The following is a 17,151-nucleotide window of genomic DNA, read 5'->3' as shown; positions in this document are numbered from 1 at the left end:
CCCCCCCCCCCGCCCCAATCTCTGTTCCCCGCTGAGTTTCTCACCCGAGAATAAAAACGAGGGGGATGGGGGGGTGGGAACCCTTTGAAAGAGGCAGCCTGGAGACGGATGGTTCCTTCTGGCGAAAGCTTCGCCCCCCCCCCCCGTCAAATGAGGGGGGGGGAGAAGAAAAAAAAAAAAAAAAAGAAGTTGTTTATTCTTCTTCAGTTTTATCCACCCGGGGCTAGAGGAGGAAGGGAGAGAAGCGACTCCCGTGCCCGTTCCCTAACGCCGAGCCCCCCCCACGCTGGGTCCCCCCCCGTGCTGACCCTCCAGCAGCTTCCCCAGCCTCCCCCGGCCGCCCCCTGCCCCGGCCGCGGGGGTGCGGGGCTGCCCGGCCCCTGCCCGGCCCCTGCCCGGCCCCTGCCCGGCTCCCCCGTGTCCCGGCTCCCTCGGCAGCCGGTGGAGAAGGCCAGCGGAGCGGCCCCACTGGTGGCCCAGGGCAGGCTGCACTGGGGGCAAGGGTGCTGGTGGGGGGGACTGGGGGGGTGTAAATCGGCCCCCCGTGCCCTGTGGCAGAGAGAGCGTCTGTGGCTACGTGGAGGGGTCAGCTCCGTGCGACGGCCTCTAATATATTTGCCTTGGTTCTCGTCTCTGAGGGGTCAGAGACCCAGATGTTTGTTCCTGTGCACCCTTTCCTCAGGTGCAGATGCTCACTGTCCCCGTTTAGGCCACCGCAATCACTTTTTTCCCCCCTTGACTCCCACTTACTTGATAGCATCTCGCCATCACGGTTTTCAATGGGAAAATTCATATTTGAAAGTACAGCCCAATGTAATAACGGTATCTGATTCAGGTTTACTGCCAGCTATCATGAAGAAGGACCAAAAACATCTTCTTTGCCTCGTATGGATGGTTACTTCAGGCTACTTGATAGCCCACAGCAGGAAGATGAATTGCAGTTAATGAAACCACTCAGAGGGTAAATTATTTACCCAAATGAATCAGAATAGCAGAATCTGGCCCATGGAGGGAGCACTGCAGAATAATTCAATAGACTTATTTTAATGTGCATCTTCTGTAAGTTGCTCTGGCGCACATTTTGTTAGTAAATGAACTAATGTTAAAAAGGGAAAGTTCACTGTTGGAGAGCTGGGTTCAGGGATATATGTCCAACTTAATGAAAAATATCTTCCCGTACAAGTCGTTAAAAAGAAAGATGTGTCTATTGTCACAATCGAATTTTACCTCTCAGAACAGCGAGGGGACGAGCGCAGGTGCAGCAAACTTGCTGCTAGCCACACGTTTTGCATGGTGAGCACAGTTCTGCCCTACATGGCAGAGCAGGGCTTGAAATGCAGCTTCTAAGTAGATGGCAGACTATGGCAGAAAAGAAAATGGAAAGATAAAAAATATTGCTGAAAATACTACAGCTTTCTAGAGACTGGCAGTGGGGAGCGGGATGCAAGAAAAGCAAAACCACTTTCATCTCCGAAGAGTCTCAGAAGCAGAATCATTATCACTAGCCGCATCTTCTATCGTTAATGTGTTTTGCTTTCTCTCTCTCTCTCTCCGCCGTCTCATTTCTTCACCTGCAGAGGCTGTCTTTGGCCATCTTTTTTTTATTTGCTTTTCCCCCCGCTGGTCCTTTTATGGAGAGGAAGCTTCCTTTTGAGGCACTGGTGATAGAGTCTGTTTCTTGGGAACATAGCAAGCAGGAAAGACCGACAGGGCAACTAGGAACTGAAAACTTTTGATCCTATTTCTCAGTCTGATACGAAATAATTTCAAGAGCTGTCCCTCACCATTTTGGGGTGTTCATTTGGAAATTTCTTGGACAAGAAGTGAGGAAGGGCAAGAGGGAGAGCTGCTCAGCCATTCCTCTGTAGGGAGTACCAGCTAGGCTTGAACACAGCCAACCATCACCAGCTGCTGCTCCCACCTCGGAGGAAAAACTGGAGATCTGCCATACCGATGTCTGGAACAATCCTGAGATGGAGGGAAATGTGCCCCACATGGAAGAGGGGCGTAGATGGCGGGGGAAACTCAAGCATCAGAATATCTCCCTACCGCTCGGTCCTAAGCTGTCTGGGTAATAGTTTAGGCATTACCAAAACTATATGCGTTTTACACTTTATTTTTTCAAGTCTGGATCTTGACTTCCCTGTGTGTTGGCATTCTCCAAAGGATGTTATGTATTATTATTTCATGCCCGTGAAATTCTGTGGATGTATCATTTGTGTTTTAACGGTAGTTCTGAACACAAATCTTAATTACTCCTGACTTTGAGCTAGGAACAAAGTATGGAGACTTTCAGATCTGGTTGGGTGTCGTGGCTGAGCTCCTCTAATTGCTACTGAAAGAAACAAGCACGTTCCCTGCTCCTCCTCCACCGTCACCTCCCTCTTTTCCTCTTGGTCTTGCCTGCCTAGTCCAGCCCCTTCCCCTAGTAAAGTTTACTCAACTCACTAATAGGGCAGAAAACTGTAAAGCTGTTCTTTGCTGAGATTATTTTCAGGCAGGTTAGGAAGTCCCGAGGATGCCGCCAGGCACGCTGGTAGAGCTGTTGCAGGGAAGCGCGTTGCAGGGCCAGGCGCTCCGGGATGCTGGAGGCAGAGCGGTCCCGCTGGCTCAGCTCTGTTACATGTCTGCACCATAAGGATGCAATGCGATATTACGGAGAAGGTGATCTAAATGGAAACGCGTGCCGAAAGGAACAGTCCTGTCCCTGTTTTCACCCCAGCCGTACGCTTCCACTGCTTCCTTGGCAGCTGGGTCAGGGCAGTTAGCCCAGCAGGCAGCACCTGTAGGTTTCCGAGTGCGCTTTTCATTTCTTCCCAAGGTACCAGCTAAAATTCATTGGATTTTGGGGTGTGTAAGAAGCCCGCATCCTTCTCTTTGGTTTGGGAACAGCTGCTACACATAGCAAGTGCAATTCTACCTTTAACATACAGGTGTCTGCTGCTTTGGAATTATGGAATGAGAAGAAATAGACTAAGAGAATAATAATAATAATTTTTAATATAGTTTCCCTAGAGTTTTTAATAGTTTTAATAAAAAAATAAAAGTACAGGGTGAAAGGAACCTAATGAAGCAAATGCAAGTTGCGTGACACTCACAGTAGACTGTTTACCAGTTTTATTTTATGGTAAATCCCACAGGAGGTATTTGCAGGGAATAAAGCCCTGTATTCCCAAAAGATTTTGATACAGCTTTCAGACAGGGGAAAGCGTTTGTATCGAGTTGTTCAGTCTCTGCACTTCCACATATCCCACTGACTTCAGTGGGAGTGAAACATTGGACAAGTCTGGTAAATATATGTCTGTGTGTACACATACCTTCTTCAGGTATGTATACATACAATATACATAGACATCTTCAGAACAGATCAGGAATTGACTCGGAAAGCTTGGATTCAGGAAAAGATAAAAGCCTAGGTGCTTTAGGATCAGTGGGTTTAGCCTTTAATAATGATCTGTTGCTAGCTGCAAAATTCAAAGTTAGTTTTAGATTTCCCTAAACTTCAAGGTTCTTCAGACTAACAGAGTCAATTCTAGTCCATCCTCTGTAAAATATGTATCTAAGTGTCTTTCTGTCCCATGGCAATTTTCCCTTGAAAACAACCCTCTGCATCGGAGAAACTTTGCTTCCTGTATATACTAAAATGTGACTATTTCACGTTGCATTCCCGTATTCCTAAAGGAAGCTATATTCCTATTCTCACTTTAACTGAGAATTAAGCTTGATGGAAATTAATTAGTAAAAGTTGAATTAAAGCAAGTGAAATCAAGGGCAGTAAAAATAATCCCAGACTAACTGTATTAGTTCCTACCCAATTAAATTGCCACAACGTTTGAATTACTGTTTAGAGCACGATGACGACATCAAGTTGGTCTCCTCTTCATCGCTGCGTTGGGCACGTCACAAAATTGCGTATCACTGGTGGCGGTTCAGAGCTGGAAGAACCGCAGGCTTCGGCGGCCAGGAGTGAGACGCCGTGGCACAGCCAGGTAGAGGAGCCTGGCGTGGTGTGTACCTGTGCTGTCTACCTACGTGTGGGCTCAGCAGCTCCTCGAGCAAGGACCGTGAGGAGTCCTCAGCCTGAGGAGCTGCTGAGCCCACACTTCTCTCATTGCCTCCAGACACAAACCACGTTGCACAGGCTCAAGTTGCGTTAGGCTGTTAGTCCTTGTTTTCCTAATTACTTAGTTCTTTGTGAGAGTTTAAAAGAAAAAAAATAAATCAGTCATTAAGAACTACCTTGGCACTCAAGTTAATGAAATGTAAACCTGGGTCATTAGGAATTATTGTTCTGTTTGATTGATTTCATCACCTTGTGTCATTAGCACGAGGTTGTCCATGGAAATAGGGTACATTTCTGGCTAATCTTCCACAGGGCACACATGAATCTCCTATTTTCCTGCTAGAAGCTCAGGAAACTTTCAAGTGCTGTTCAAATCTACTTTGAAAATATATTTTAATGTATAAATATTTCTTTCTGATTTCCTGTGGCAAAGCTGAGTTACTGAAAAACATCACAAGGTTTGACATAGGTTTGAACATGTCCTTTAGGCAGTGAAATTCCCCTGCGGAGTACTGAGTCTACCAAAGGAATCCAAATGTATTTTCTCATTTATGCCATTAATCAAAAAGAATATGTTGCAAACTACTCACAGAAGTTTTATTGCACCAGCGTGCAGTGAGTTTATTGGGTCACATTGCAAACCAGAAGCAGAAAAATGGCACAATATAAAATACAGAGTATAGCTTTGTGGACAAGGGAAAAGCCTAGAGTAACTCACTGATTTAAACAAGGGAAAGTGTTTAGACTGAAAAAGCTTTCCCATGTATATATAGAATAAAGAATTTGTAATATATTTTGCCCTGTTTGCTTTTTACTTGCAGCAGATATTTCTTAGGCATAGTTGCTCGTGAAAGCCAAATATATTTATTTTCTTCTTCCCTTTTACCACTTTCTAGATTCCACACCGAAAATTTTAATGTCCCACTCTTCTCATATATCCCCTTCTAAATAATCTCTTTATTAATCTCATACCTATTTTCCCTCTCCTCTGGAAACAGTATCATCTGGAGAAGCCAGTGAGATACCTTGGCAATGACTGTGGCAGACTGCGATTTACTTGTAATTCTTAGGATTAGATGGAAGAATGAAGATGTAAAAATGTTTTGGAATTTTTGTCCACATATCAAAAGCCATGCCTGACACAGCACTGCCCATTGCTTCTCTGCTACATTCTTTGTCTATTTGTGCTACCATTCACCAACAGGAAAAAATAGCTTAATTAGCTGTAAGATGAAACTTAATCAGTTTATAAGTGGAATTCTCTTTGCCTGGGATTGGAGTCAGTAACTTGAGAACAATTTTTCTAGCCTAGGAGGATGCTCTCCAATGGAATCTGCTGCTGCGTGGCACATTGTATGGCTGTCCACAGTGTGTGAAAGGGGGAACAAAGAAGGGAAAATGCTGCAATTCTTTTCCAGTCTTTCTGTATGCTGTTTCTATTCTTTGCACCAAGTTCAGGCCAAGTGATCTCATTATGCCAATACTGAATCTGGCTCTTTGCAGCCTCCCTTTATGAGTGTCTGAAGCAATTCCAGAAATATTTTGAAGTTGCACTAAGGTTATATAGAAAGAAAAAAAACCCCACCATCTAATAAGCTAATTCCCCGTGGCCCCTTGCATTGTGCTGTTATTTACATGAGTGATCTAAAGTCATTTAAACTGGCAGGTTATTTTACACAATATACATATGGCATTCACAGGGCTGTGATCATTTAGGTATGTGGTAGCTCAAAAGAGTCAGAGAGTTAAGTGTCATCTTTTCTAGTCCAATAACTAGATTATACATTCCACTGTACGAAGAAGATGTTTCAATGGCTGCTACTGTCAGAAAAGTTACCATGTTGTCAAATAGATTAAAATCAGTCCAGCACTACGGCTGCAGACTTTCTGAAATGAGTTTATGTTAGGAATTTGCACGAGGCTGATTTTAAATTTCTTTCACTGGCAAGAGTGGTCTAGGATAGCCAAGGCCCACCCACTTGCATCTTGTTATGCCATAGATTTTAAAATGCAGCCCAGCTGTTTCCAGAGGTCTGCGTGCTCTCTGTTACTAGACGAGAAATGGAAAGCAAGTAACTGATTCTTGGAGATGGGAAAGGGCATCTCCATTGTAGGCACAAGTGACCACCAAGTGGATACTATCGCTATTGCACATGAAAGGTTTTGTAAATTATAAATAGACCTTCTGGGGAGAATCTGTGCTGCTCTTCTTCATTCACATAAGGAAATCTGAATTTGTAGCATTTTTCTGATGGTTTTGCTTTGTCCTTTTGGCTCAAGGGCTGTGTACTGTAGTACTCTATGTTAAAAAATCAAATTAAACATAGCCATCACATATGATAGATCACAGGTCATTTACAAGTGAGTACGTCCATTTCTTGATTTCTCTTCTAAAAATCCGTATCTGAAATAGAAAAAAAAAAGAGGATTTAGATGGAGTGTGGATGACTTTCAGTACCAGCTCCGTACAACTTAATTACTTTCAGTTATTTCCTTGAAGCTGTTCTGTGCAGTTTCTTTGTGAATAATGAATGGCTGGGCATGGAGCAAACTGCAAAACGATCCATTAGTGAAATTCAATTTTCTATCACTCTTTGCAAGTCATTAGCTTTCCTTTAGGTAATGTTAGTTTGCACACATGCAATGTTGTATGATATTTGTTTAGGGAAGAGTAGAGAATTTAGTTGCTGTACTGCTTACAACAAATTGCTCATAATTATACCCAGGTTAAATACCCAGTAGTGCGAGTGACTCCCCTGTGTTACTCCTGAGCAAGAAATCTGCATGTGGGATCCTGTCAGCTGCTGTATGATGTTCCTCCTCTCACACAGAAGCGTCCTCCAGGAACCTGACTGGTTTTGCTGGCCAGACCTATTTCTGAAGGGGTCATTGCTACACGGGCATCAATAGCCAACGTAACAAACAAGGAGTGCCACGGAGCTGCCTCCTGCTGCGAGCGGAGTTGTCTGTGGTTGAGAAGCCTCAGAAGTGGATTTCCATAGCTTCTCCCACAGGCACAATCTTCGTACCCTACTTGCAATGCACTTCTTCGCACAAAAAGAACAGAGAGGTAGAGGAGAATTTGCTTCTCATCAAAGCCAAGCTGGTGTGTTCGGTTTACTCGGTAGACGGGTCTTTCAGGGGATGTAACATTCCTCTCCGTCTCTTCCTATGCTATTCTTAAAATCTGCCATTGAGTCAGCTCTTCCTACTAGGCCACACTGGTTTTTGTGAGCTGCCTTTTGATGAGAAGCTAAATTGACTGAGAAATACTTTATAAGGCAGTAACGTATCTTTTGAACGAACTGAATTTGTTATAGGCTGGAGCCAATGGTCACTGCAGTTAGTGGGAGTCATCCCATGGTTTTCAGCTGGCTTTGGCAGTATCAGCATCTTTCAGCTTTAAGGACGTGTGATTACAAAAACCCCCACTTAAGTGAGCTACCCAGTTGTCCCTACTTACACTTGTGCAATGGATAATCAAAACTTCGACCTTTTTCTTAAAAGCAGAACTTCACAAAAGCTTGAAAAATGCCTTTGTGTAATGAAGCTTTTGCTCCAGAACTTCTCATAATTAAATTGGCGTTACTTTCCTTATTTCTTTCTGAAGTGACATGCTGTCATCCTTTTCCTGCCTTCTGTTTTCTGTCATTTGTCTTCAGTACAAACCTATTTTCTTCCCTACTTACATTTTTTCAGTTCTCCTTATTCTTCAATGATTTCCCCTTTCTATCCTTCTTAGCCCTTAAGTATCTACCACCAACGGGATGTGTCAGTCATCTCTCTCCTCAGAAGACTTAGCGCGTTGTCGAAGGAGTCCCTCCTCCACATCCTTAGCAAGAGGCTGCTTCTGAAAAAGAAGAGGCCTTAGTTCTGACCCAGTATCAGTAGATTTACTTTTGATTTACACTAAGGTACATAAAAGAAGGAATACAGAGAGATGCCATTATTAGACAATATTTAATATTCCTTGGTTTTGCAACTCCTTGTTTCTTGCATAAAACTAAATTGTGTTTTCAGGCCATGCTGTACAGATGCACACACACATATGTTCTTACCAAAAGAATTCATAGCAAGTCTTCCAAAATGAAAAACAAGGATCGCATTATTCTGGATGTGATCCTCAGTCCAGGAAGAGGGGAGATCCATCAAAGGATGGGGAGAGGAACCACGGTGAAACCACAACAGACACTGAAGTGCAGTCCTGCAGAGCTGCAACCCTGGAGGAAAATTCCAGCTGGGGAAGCACTTAAGCTGCATTTCGTTGAGGAGAGTGTGCAGTGCTGGCCAAGTCTCTTTAATATTTCTCTTTCACTTTGGCAAATCAACAACTTATAAAAGACCAAAATAAAGTCTCCCAACACTCCAAAGTATATTCAAGGGGAAATTGAAAATGACATCTACTCACGCACAAGGCATGTTCCATGTGCTTTCAGCGTGGATGAAGTGGGCATGGTGTTGGGATGCAACGTTGGGATGAAATTCAGGGTAGTCAATATTAAGTTGCAAAAGGGTAAAGGTTTTGGCATTTGGGCTCTGTGGTCATTCCAAAGAAAAGTGCTGGACCGAAGCAGTCTCCAAGGGCTGTGGTTCTCATTTGCAGTCAGACCGCATCTAGCCGGGCTATTGACCCTTTGCTTGCCTGTCTGTTACACTTGCTTGTTACATGGCACACATCCCACTGTTCCCATTTGAACCATTGCCTTGTTATATTAATGCAGAGTATCAGGACAAGCAGGCAGTAGCTCAGAGTGCTTTAGTGACTCTTAGGCAGAAGAACAGACATTGAACAAAGGGACGTAGGAGCGTTTTTTTACTCCTTTTAGAGCACTGGCCCAGCTGGACTAACACTTCAGCAAACGAGGAATCATTTGGCATGCCCATTCAATGACTTTCCAAGACACATTGGCTTCGCAGTTTGTGAGCCAGTGCTCCATGGTGCTGGGGACGAACAATGTACTAACAGCCTCTCCCACCGTTCTGTCATCTGTGCCTCAAAATCAGAAAAGGGAACAGTACCTGCCCTCCCTGAGCCCAGGATCCCCAAAATAGAAAGACTGCCTGTTCCTGGGCAACATTAGGGCAGTGCAATGGGGAGTATGCTGCCAAAAGCACATTGATATTTGGAAAATCGGCACATTAAATTTAGAAGAGTTTCTTTTTGTCTGGCTCTCCGCCACTCTCTCTGAGTTTAGATGGTCTCTCCAGCCCTCTAGACAGGTTAGCCAGTCTTCAGGTTTATTTTGGGTTTCTAACAGTGACATTTCCAACATGTCACTGCTGCATCCTGACAAGAGGATACGGAAAACACAGATTGCAATATAGTGTACAGACTCAGCAAACTAGCACTTACAGGGAGGGGCAAAGCCACCTTGTATAAAGCCAGGAAAAAAGGAGTGAAGAGTTATCCAGCAGTGCACAGCAAGACTCTTGTATTCTACTTTATGCTCTCATAGTTTGCAGATAAATCTGTCGCTTAAGATGAGAGACTTCAAGATCTATGGTGTCCTGAATTGCCTTAGTTAAGCAACTAATGACTACTGAAGGCTTAGAGTAATCAAGTTTTGGTACTTTGTGAAGACACTGGAGGACCTGAAATTGCAACAAGCTTCTGAGTGTGTTTTTTAGCAGGAAAGTTACAACCTTATTGATATAGGGGCTACCAGAGTTGCAGAAAGGTTTGATGCATCAACCACTGAGCCAGGAGACTGGGGACAAGGAAGAGGTTTGTAGGAATCACTGGGGAAGGAGAAGAACCCTGAGCATCCTGAGCATCCAGTGCACCATCGCAGGGCACAGAGCAGAGCTCCTCAAGCTTGTGCTAACCAAGCCAGAAAGTCAACAGCAGCACAGAGCCACCCTGCTGTAGTGCTGTGCTCAGGCAGGCTCATCTGTCTTCTGCACAGTGGCCCGACCCTCTGGGGTCTCATGGGGGATCAATGCAGATGTCTCTGTTCCGAGTTGGATTGGATGGAGCCGTGGGGCGATAGGTTCTCTGAGAATATAAAGCCTCCACTTGCCAGGCTCAGTACAGTGAGAGGACACTGGAGATGGTGAAAGGAGCAGCCAGTAAATGGTGGGGCAGAAGAAGGGAAGGAGCAGAGAGAGGGAGAAGGGTCCTTTAGTATTTATTATTACTTGGGCTGCTGAGCCACACAGGCCCCATTTCGTACTGGTGCCCCATTATGGAAGGATGGGAAGAAGGATCACAGGACCACGACTGTAGACTTAGATTCAGTTCTTGTCTCAGTTGCAGCATTCCTGTGGGTCCACGCCTTTGTCCACAACAGCAAAAGCTGAGTGCGTAGTCCAATGTAGGGACATGGTGCACTCCAGCAGGATTCTGACCAGAGGCTGGGGCACACAGGCACCCCACACTGTGCTCTCTCATGGAAACCTCAACATTTTCTACACAGGTTAAGTGTAATCTGCCCTGTACTTTGATTAATTACCTATTAAAAAAGAAAACTACTTCTTTTGTTGGAGGAAGCTTGTGAGGATCAGACTCATTAATTACTATATGGCACACATGCACACATAGATTAGGAAGGCCATGAACACACCTAAATATTCAGCACTCTACAATTACATAGATCACATAAGCAGCCCTGCGTTTTTGGAGGCCAGAGCAAGGTTACCTCTGAAGCCATAGTACTGACTGGAAAAGAGGGACAGTAAATGATACTTTGTTTTGGTTTACTTTAGTGCTATTCCTCTAAATGAGCTTGGGCTCTGAGGCCACATTCTTCCTACCACTTGGTTTTGAAAAGCCAGGGGTAATAGGTGAGGCTTACGGTGCTGGAATGTCAATGGCAAGGCAATTTCCAGGTACAAGCAACTCTGTTCACCCTTAGACAACAAAAAGTCAAACCCAGCAGAAGTGGGTGTAATTCCATCATTGGATTTGGCCCATAAACTTTACCTCCTTCTGCTGGGTCCAACACAAACAGCAGCCTGCTCTGTTCCCAGGGAAGATTTCATACTTGGCCAAAAATAGATGTTGTGATCAGAAGGCAGAGAGAGAAGTAAAGTCGCTCAGAAAGCATAGTCACCTTTTCACTGACAAACGGCTAGCAGAGCAAGAACCAAGCTTAGTTATACAGGCCTCGATCCCACAACAAGGTTCTGCATGGAAAAGCAAACTGCTTCCACATGACTTATTTCAGAACTGTGGCCATCATGAGTGGAGCATCTGTCTAAAATAATGGGGAAGAAAAGCAAAGCCTTAATGCAAACCTCTGGAACAAACCCATAATTAAAATTGAGAGAGGAAAAATCTGACAAAGCAATATGACCATCTTGTAAACTCCTGGGAAGAGTTTTATCCGAAGCCTGCTAACATGAGGAGTTTTTCTTGAAGCTCCTAAATGCCAGAACGGTGTTTCACATCATCCCCTCCTTGCCTCAGACAGCTTTTAGTGCTAATGGCTGCAAAACAGAAAAGGGGAACTGATCCACTGTCACTGATCTCAGAAGACATCTAGGCAGAGACTGAAAGAAAAATATGACCCAAAGGGACCTCAAGAGCTCATTTAATCCATCCCCACGCTCAAGACAGGCTTAATTAAATCTATCTTATACTGATGGTTTCTTTTCTAATTTGTGCTAAAGACTTTTACAATTCTTCCAACATTGGAAAGTCCATAATTTCCCCAGGCAATCAGTCTACTTCAGTGTGTGGTGTGTTGACCCTGGGTAGCATCTAAGCCTCCACTCAGTCACTCAATCACTCCACTCCAGCAGGATGGGGGAGAGAATCAGAAGTGTAAAAGTGCAAAAAAACCTTGTGGGTCAAGATAAAGACAGTTTAATAAGGGAAGGGGAAAAAACCACAACCCCAAACAAGTGATGCAAAGGCAGTCACTCGCTACCTCCACCAGCAGACTGGTGGCCAGCCAGTCTCAGAGCAGCGGCTACTTTGGAAGAACTCCGCCCCCCCAGTTCTATTGCTGAGCAGATGCTATATGGTCTGGGATATCCTTTTGGTCAGTTGGGGTCAGCTGTCCCGGCTGTGTCCCCCCACAGCTTCTTGCCCACCCCCAGCCTGCTGGAGGTGGCAGAGTAAGAAACAGAGAAAGCCTTGACACTGTGCAAGCACTGGTCAGCGATAGCTAAACCACCGGTGTGTTATCAACACTGTTTTGGTCACCAGTCTAAAACACAGCACTGTACGGACTGCTGTGAAGGACATTAACTCCATCCCAGCCAGACTCAGTACACAATGCTTTGTAATCCTTCCTGTTAAAAAATGTTTCTGGATTCCCAGTTTCAATTTTTTTGGTGTGATGTAAACCTGTTCTTGCTCTGTTCACTTTGGAGAAATGACCCCTTTTGCTTGCTGCAACAGCTCTTTAAATATTTCAAATTAATTACCTTTAAATTTCAAAACATTTAATTTAGTCTCATGCTTTCACTTAGGATTCTCCCTTTACCCCAGGCTTTCCTTCAAGTATCAGTGCAAACAAGCCAAAAAAAACAAAACAAATTTTGACTGGTATCTCTTCCAAGCCTTCTAAGACTCTTTGTTCAAGCCTGGTTGGACTGTAGAATCTTGGAATAACAGATTAATTTTGGTGGGAAAGGATTTTTTGAGATCACCCAGCCCAGCACTGTAGCCAAAGCTCTGGCCCTGCCTCCTGGATGGACCTTAGACCTATGTCTGTAGATAGGTTGTCTCTTGGTGACCCCACTGTCACGGCACTGGGTGGGCCAGGGGCTCCCTGTGGGCCCAGGTCCAGGAGCAGTGGGGACTCCTCAGGTGGTCCGGCATGTCCTTCCCAGCCAGAGCCTGTCCCACCACCCCTCTGGACAGGCTGAGACTGAGCCAGGACATGGGCCCAGGGGTGGACTGGGCTTGGGGGACCCATGACTGGGCAGAGTGGGGCCATGAGGAGCTGGAGACCAGGCTGCTGGCTCTGGGGGTCTGAGATGGGGTCCTGGCCATGGGTGGGGTGGGGGGAGCCATGGAGGTGGGCAGGGGTGGGGAGAGCTGGCAGGGCTTCAGGGCACTGTTTGTTTCCAGTCCTGTCCCATCTCTGTCCCCTCCGTGGGCTTTGGACCCATGTTGCACCTTTGCTTCCAGCCCAGTCTTTGGCTCCATCTCCTTTTGCTCCTGATAGGAGCTGGACCCTGGACCTGACTCATCGCTTGCCACGTCTAGGGTTGTTGATGGACCCTGTCATCCAGCCCCGTCTCTGCCTGCCACATTCAGACACTGTGGGACTGCGCCCCGGTGCTGGGTCACCCTTGCTGGGTCACCTCAGCCAGGACCCGCTGCTCCCCGGCAAATATCTCCATGGGTGGAAACTCCACAACCTCTTGGCCAACTTGTTCCAGTACTCAGCCACTTCCACCCTGACAATTTTTTTCCTTATATCTACTCGATATTTCTCTTGCTGCAACTTGTGATCGTTGCCTGTTGTCATTTTGCTGTGTACCTCTGAGGGTGATCTGCCTCCTTCTCTATACTCTTCCTCTAGTTAATAGTACACAACCATTTGATGCCACTTGGCTTCCCATCTCCAGGTTGAACAAACCCATCTCTCTTAGCCATTTCTATACATCACATTCTCCAGCCCACCTAACCACCTCGGTGGCCTGCTGCCACCACTCAATCCAGTTTGTCCATATCTGATTTGTTCCAGTTTGTCAACATCTCTAATCTCTCTCTTGTATCAAGAGGAGGGCAGAAATTAATTTGGAAGAAAACCAGATGTGTCTCAGATGGCTATGTGCTTCATCCCACAGAGTCTACATGTTAGTGTGCACATTGCAGAGAGGATACAAAACCCAGCAAGGGTTAGTATAAGGTGTTGATGAACATAAATCTTACATAAATCTTACAGATACATCAAGCTAGTTACATATATTCAATAACAGAGCCTGGTGACAACTTAATGGCTGTCAGACTCCAGAAGAGTGAAGAAAAGTATGTTTTTTTACACAGTGGTAACAAGGTATTCCCAGGGATCACAGTCCTAAAATAAGAGGGTTAACATGTACTTTTGAAAGCTCTTTTACTTCATAAAGGTGCTCTGGGACCCTAAGTTGTTTTCATGAGGCCTATGATGCAGGTTGGTTATATGAAAGACCCTACCTATCTTATGAAGCACCTGGGAAAAACAGAGAAACCTAACCTCGGTGAATCCCCTGGACATGCCAGCTTGACTACTGCACAGCCACACGTGCAGTCTGCAGGAGTCAACACACTTTGCCTTCTTGTGCATTTGAAAGTATGAAAGGAAGGAAGACCTTGCAAAAAATGTTATCTTGAAGCTTTCAAGTCATTACCCAGATTAGTGTATTTCAGGTAAGCAATGTTAATGGAGTCAAAATGTCCTTATAGGTGAGCGTACATGGGTGTGATATAAATAGGACACACTTAAGTTTAGGAGGGGTTAAAGCAATCAATGAGGAATTCCTTAAACCTCAGCTGCAACCTGCCTATGCTAATGCTTTAAATTTACTGTCACCAGTCCAAAAACTATTGTGTGCAGGAAAGCAAATAAATCCAACAAAGCTGCATTGTTCTGCAAATCTGTATACATAATCTTTCCTTTCAGTCTAGCAGTCCATCTCATGTACTGTGAGCACCCAATGTTTAGAAAGTTGGGCTTGTGACTCACCTAAGCAGAACCACGGAAAATAAAGAGAAGGAGAAGATGGAGCAAGTAATAGCAAGATAGAATAAAGAGGCTGATGACAACTAATTTTCAGCTTTTGATGTTTTTTCATTTTTTTCCCCTCAGAAGTGCAGTAAAGGAACTGCTGTGCATTTATCTCATTCCAAGGAAAGGACAAAGAAATTGAGCAACGTGAGATTTTTAGATGCCATACACCTACATATAGGGACATGACCACCACTTGAAATTCATTTCAAAAGAAATGAGAGTGAGATTTTGTACATTTACGGCAGCATCCGTAGAAGCTTTCTGTCCTGTTTCATGGGTTTGCATGGAGTTTTTCAGTGAGGACGGCCACAGCTGTTAAGGCAATGGTATCTCTGTTGGCCTCCCACAGCCCACGGCTCTCAGTCTGCAGCCGTCCTGCAAAGCTGATTCACGCAGTTGTCCTCTCCTCAGACCAGAGCTTGGGTTTCAGGCCCCTCACCTACTCACCTGCTATTGCTTCAGGGGCCTCTTACACTCTACATCCTCATGATTCAAAAGCAATGGCACAAGTATCTATGAAAGATTTCTTTAGAACAAAACCATTTCAAAGAGAACATATTGAAAAAAGAAATGGAGCAGCTTAGATGTTTAGATAGCTTCACCTGGACTAGAGAAGGCCAAGCATCCTTATATTTTCTTTATAAAGTACCCTGCTTTGTCACCTTCTGTCCCTAAACCATTTATAATAAGTGTCTTCCTACCCTTCTCCTCTGTTCCCAAAGGGTTTTTATGCATGCAGATACTCTTTTCACCTCCAAATTACCAGCCTTGTAAAACAAAACTGCATTTCCTTAAAGACAATTTCCAAGGCCCTCAAAGCTGATAATTGGGCCTGTTTTATCTTTCAAAAAAGTTGTTGTTGTTTTCACGTGGGTAAGCTACTGTGTGTTTTCTGTGGTTGTTCTTCACAGAATCCTTTGTGGATTTTAGATCAATAGGGGCTTGCAGAAAACTCTGATAATACAATACAAAATATTTTCACTGTATGCTTCCCTAATGCTTTTATATTTGGAGGAGGTTGTGTCCTTGATTTGTATTTTTGGTTTGTGGGGTTTGTTCTGCATATGGGAAAAAGGTACCAAGAATTACTTCCAGATAGGAACATGGGAACAGAAAGAGGTCACCAGGAATCATCCCATGTTCTGTCACTGTCCTGGTTTCAGCTGGGATAGAGTTAATTGTCTTCCTAGTAGCTGGTACACTGCTATGTTTTGAGTTCAGTATGAGAATAATGTTGATAACACTGATGTTTTCAGTTGTTGCTCAGTAGTGTTTAGACTAAAGTCAAGGATTTTTCAGCTTCTCACGCCCAGCCAGTGAGAAAACTGGAGGGGCACAAGAAGTTGGGATGGGACACAGCCAGGGCAGCTGGCCCAAAGTGGCCAACGGGGTATTCCATACCATGGGACGTCATGCCCAGTATATAAAATGGGGGAGTGGGGGTGGGGGGATCGCCGCTTGGGGACTAACTGGGTGTCGATCGGCGGGTGGTGAGCAATTGCACTGTGCATCATATGTACATTCCAGTCCTTTCATTATTACTGTTGTCATTTTATTAGTGTTATCAATATCATTATTAGTTTCTTCTTTTCTGTTCTATTAAACCATTCTTATCGCAGCCCACAAGTTTTACTTCTTTTCCCGATTTTCTCCCCCATCCCACTGGGGCGGGGGGGGCAGTGAGTGAGCAGCTGCGTGGTGCTTAGTTGCTGGCTGGGGTTAAACCACAACAGTCACATAATACCTTTCATAAATGCAACAAACTGCTTTTTAGAAGCAGTTTCTTTTCCTTCTTGTAAAATCTTTTTCTTTCCTATTGCTCCCGGGCAAGGATTTTCCTAATACAAGTGTGGACAGAAACTTTATTCCAGTTTCTAAGCTCCATTTGTCCCTGGGCGGTAGATTTGGCCATCTACTCTTCCAGCAGCACAGAGCAGTGCCCGGTGTCGTGCTGCCAGGGGCTCTCCAGGGTCTGGAGGTGCTGGGAGCGGTGGGGGATTCCCGTGGGGGTCTGTCAGGGCAGGACCTGGCAGCCAGGACCCATCCCACTGCCCCAGCCAGGAGCCAGGCAGCCTGTGAATCCCCAGCTCAGCACGGCCGAGCCGTAGCTCTGGTGGGGCCAAGCGCTGGCAGCCCAGCCAAAAGCAGCTCCCACGGGCATGGATGCCCTCAGGCCCTTACAGCCACTCTCCATAACTATTTTCCTCCCCCTTGTGCATTAACCCCAGCCTGAAGCGTGCTTGCAAACCATGTCATTCCTCAGTCTTTTCTGTAGGTTACTTAGGCCAAATTCGGACGCCCAGAGACTCTGTGTTTCTCTGACCATCCGAGCGGCCCCCCCAGAGACCCACTGTTGTCGTTTCAGCTCAGGGTCGGTGGGTGACGGGAGAGGTGCCCGGCACTCCACGTGGGACAACG

General features: G+C 45.2%; 1 protein-coding gene across 1 annotated transcript in view; it reads left to right on the top strand.

Annotated features, from left to right (window-relative positions):
- CNDP2 (carnosine dipeptidase 2) overlaps positions 1–17,151 on the top strand; it is a 350,882-nt gene that overhangs the window by 317,204 nt on the left and 16,527 nt on the right. The gene's annotated exons all lie outside the window — the stretch shown is intronic.

The sequence above is a fragment of the Haliaeetus albicilla genome, chromosome 3 (genome assembly GCF_947461875.1).
Source record: "Haliaeetus albicilla chromosome 3, bHalAlb1.1, whole genome shotgun sequence".
Lineage (NCBI taxonomy): Eukaryota > Metazoa > Chordata > Aves > Accipitriformes > Accipitridae > Haliaeetus > Haliaeetus albicilla.
The sequence above is the reverse complement of the archived record's forward strand: the minus strand, read 5'-3'. Positions and strand labels throughout refer to the sequence as shown.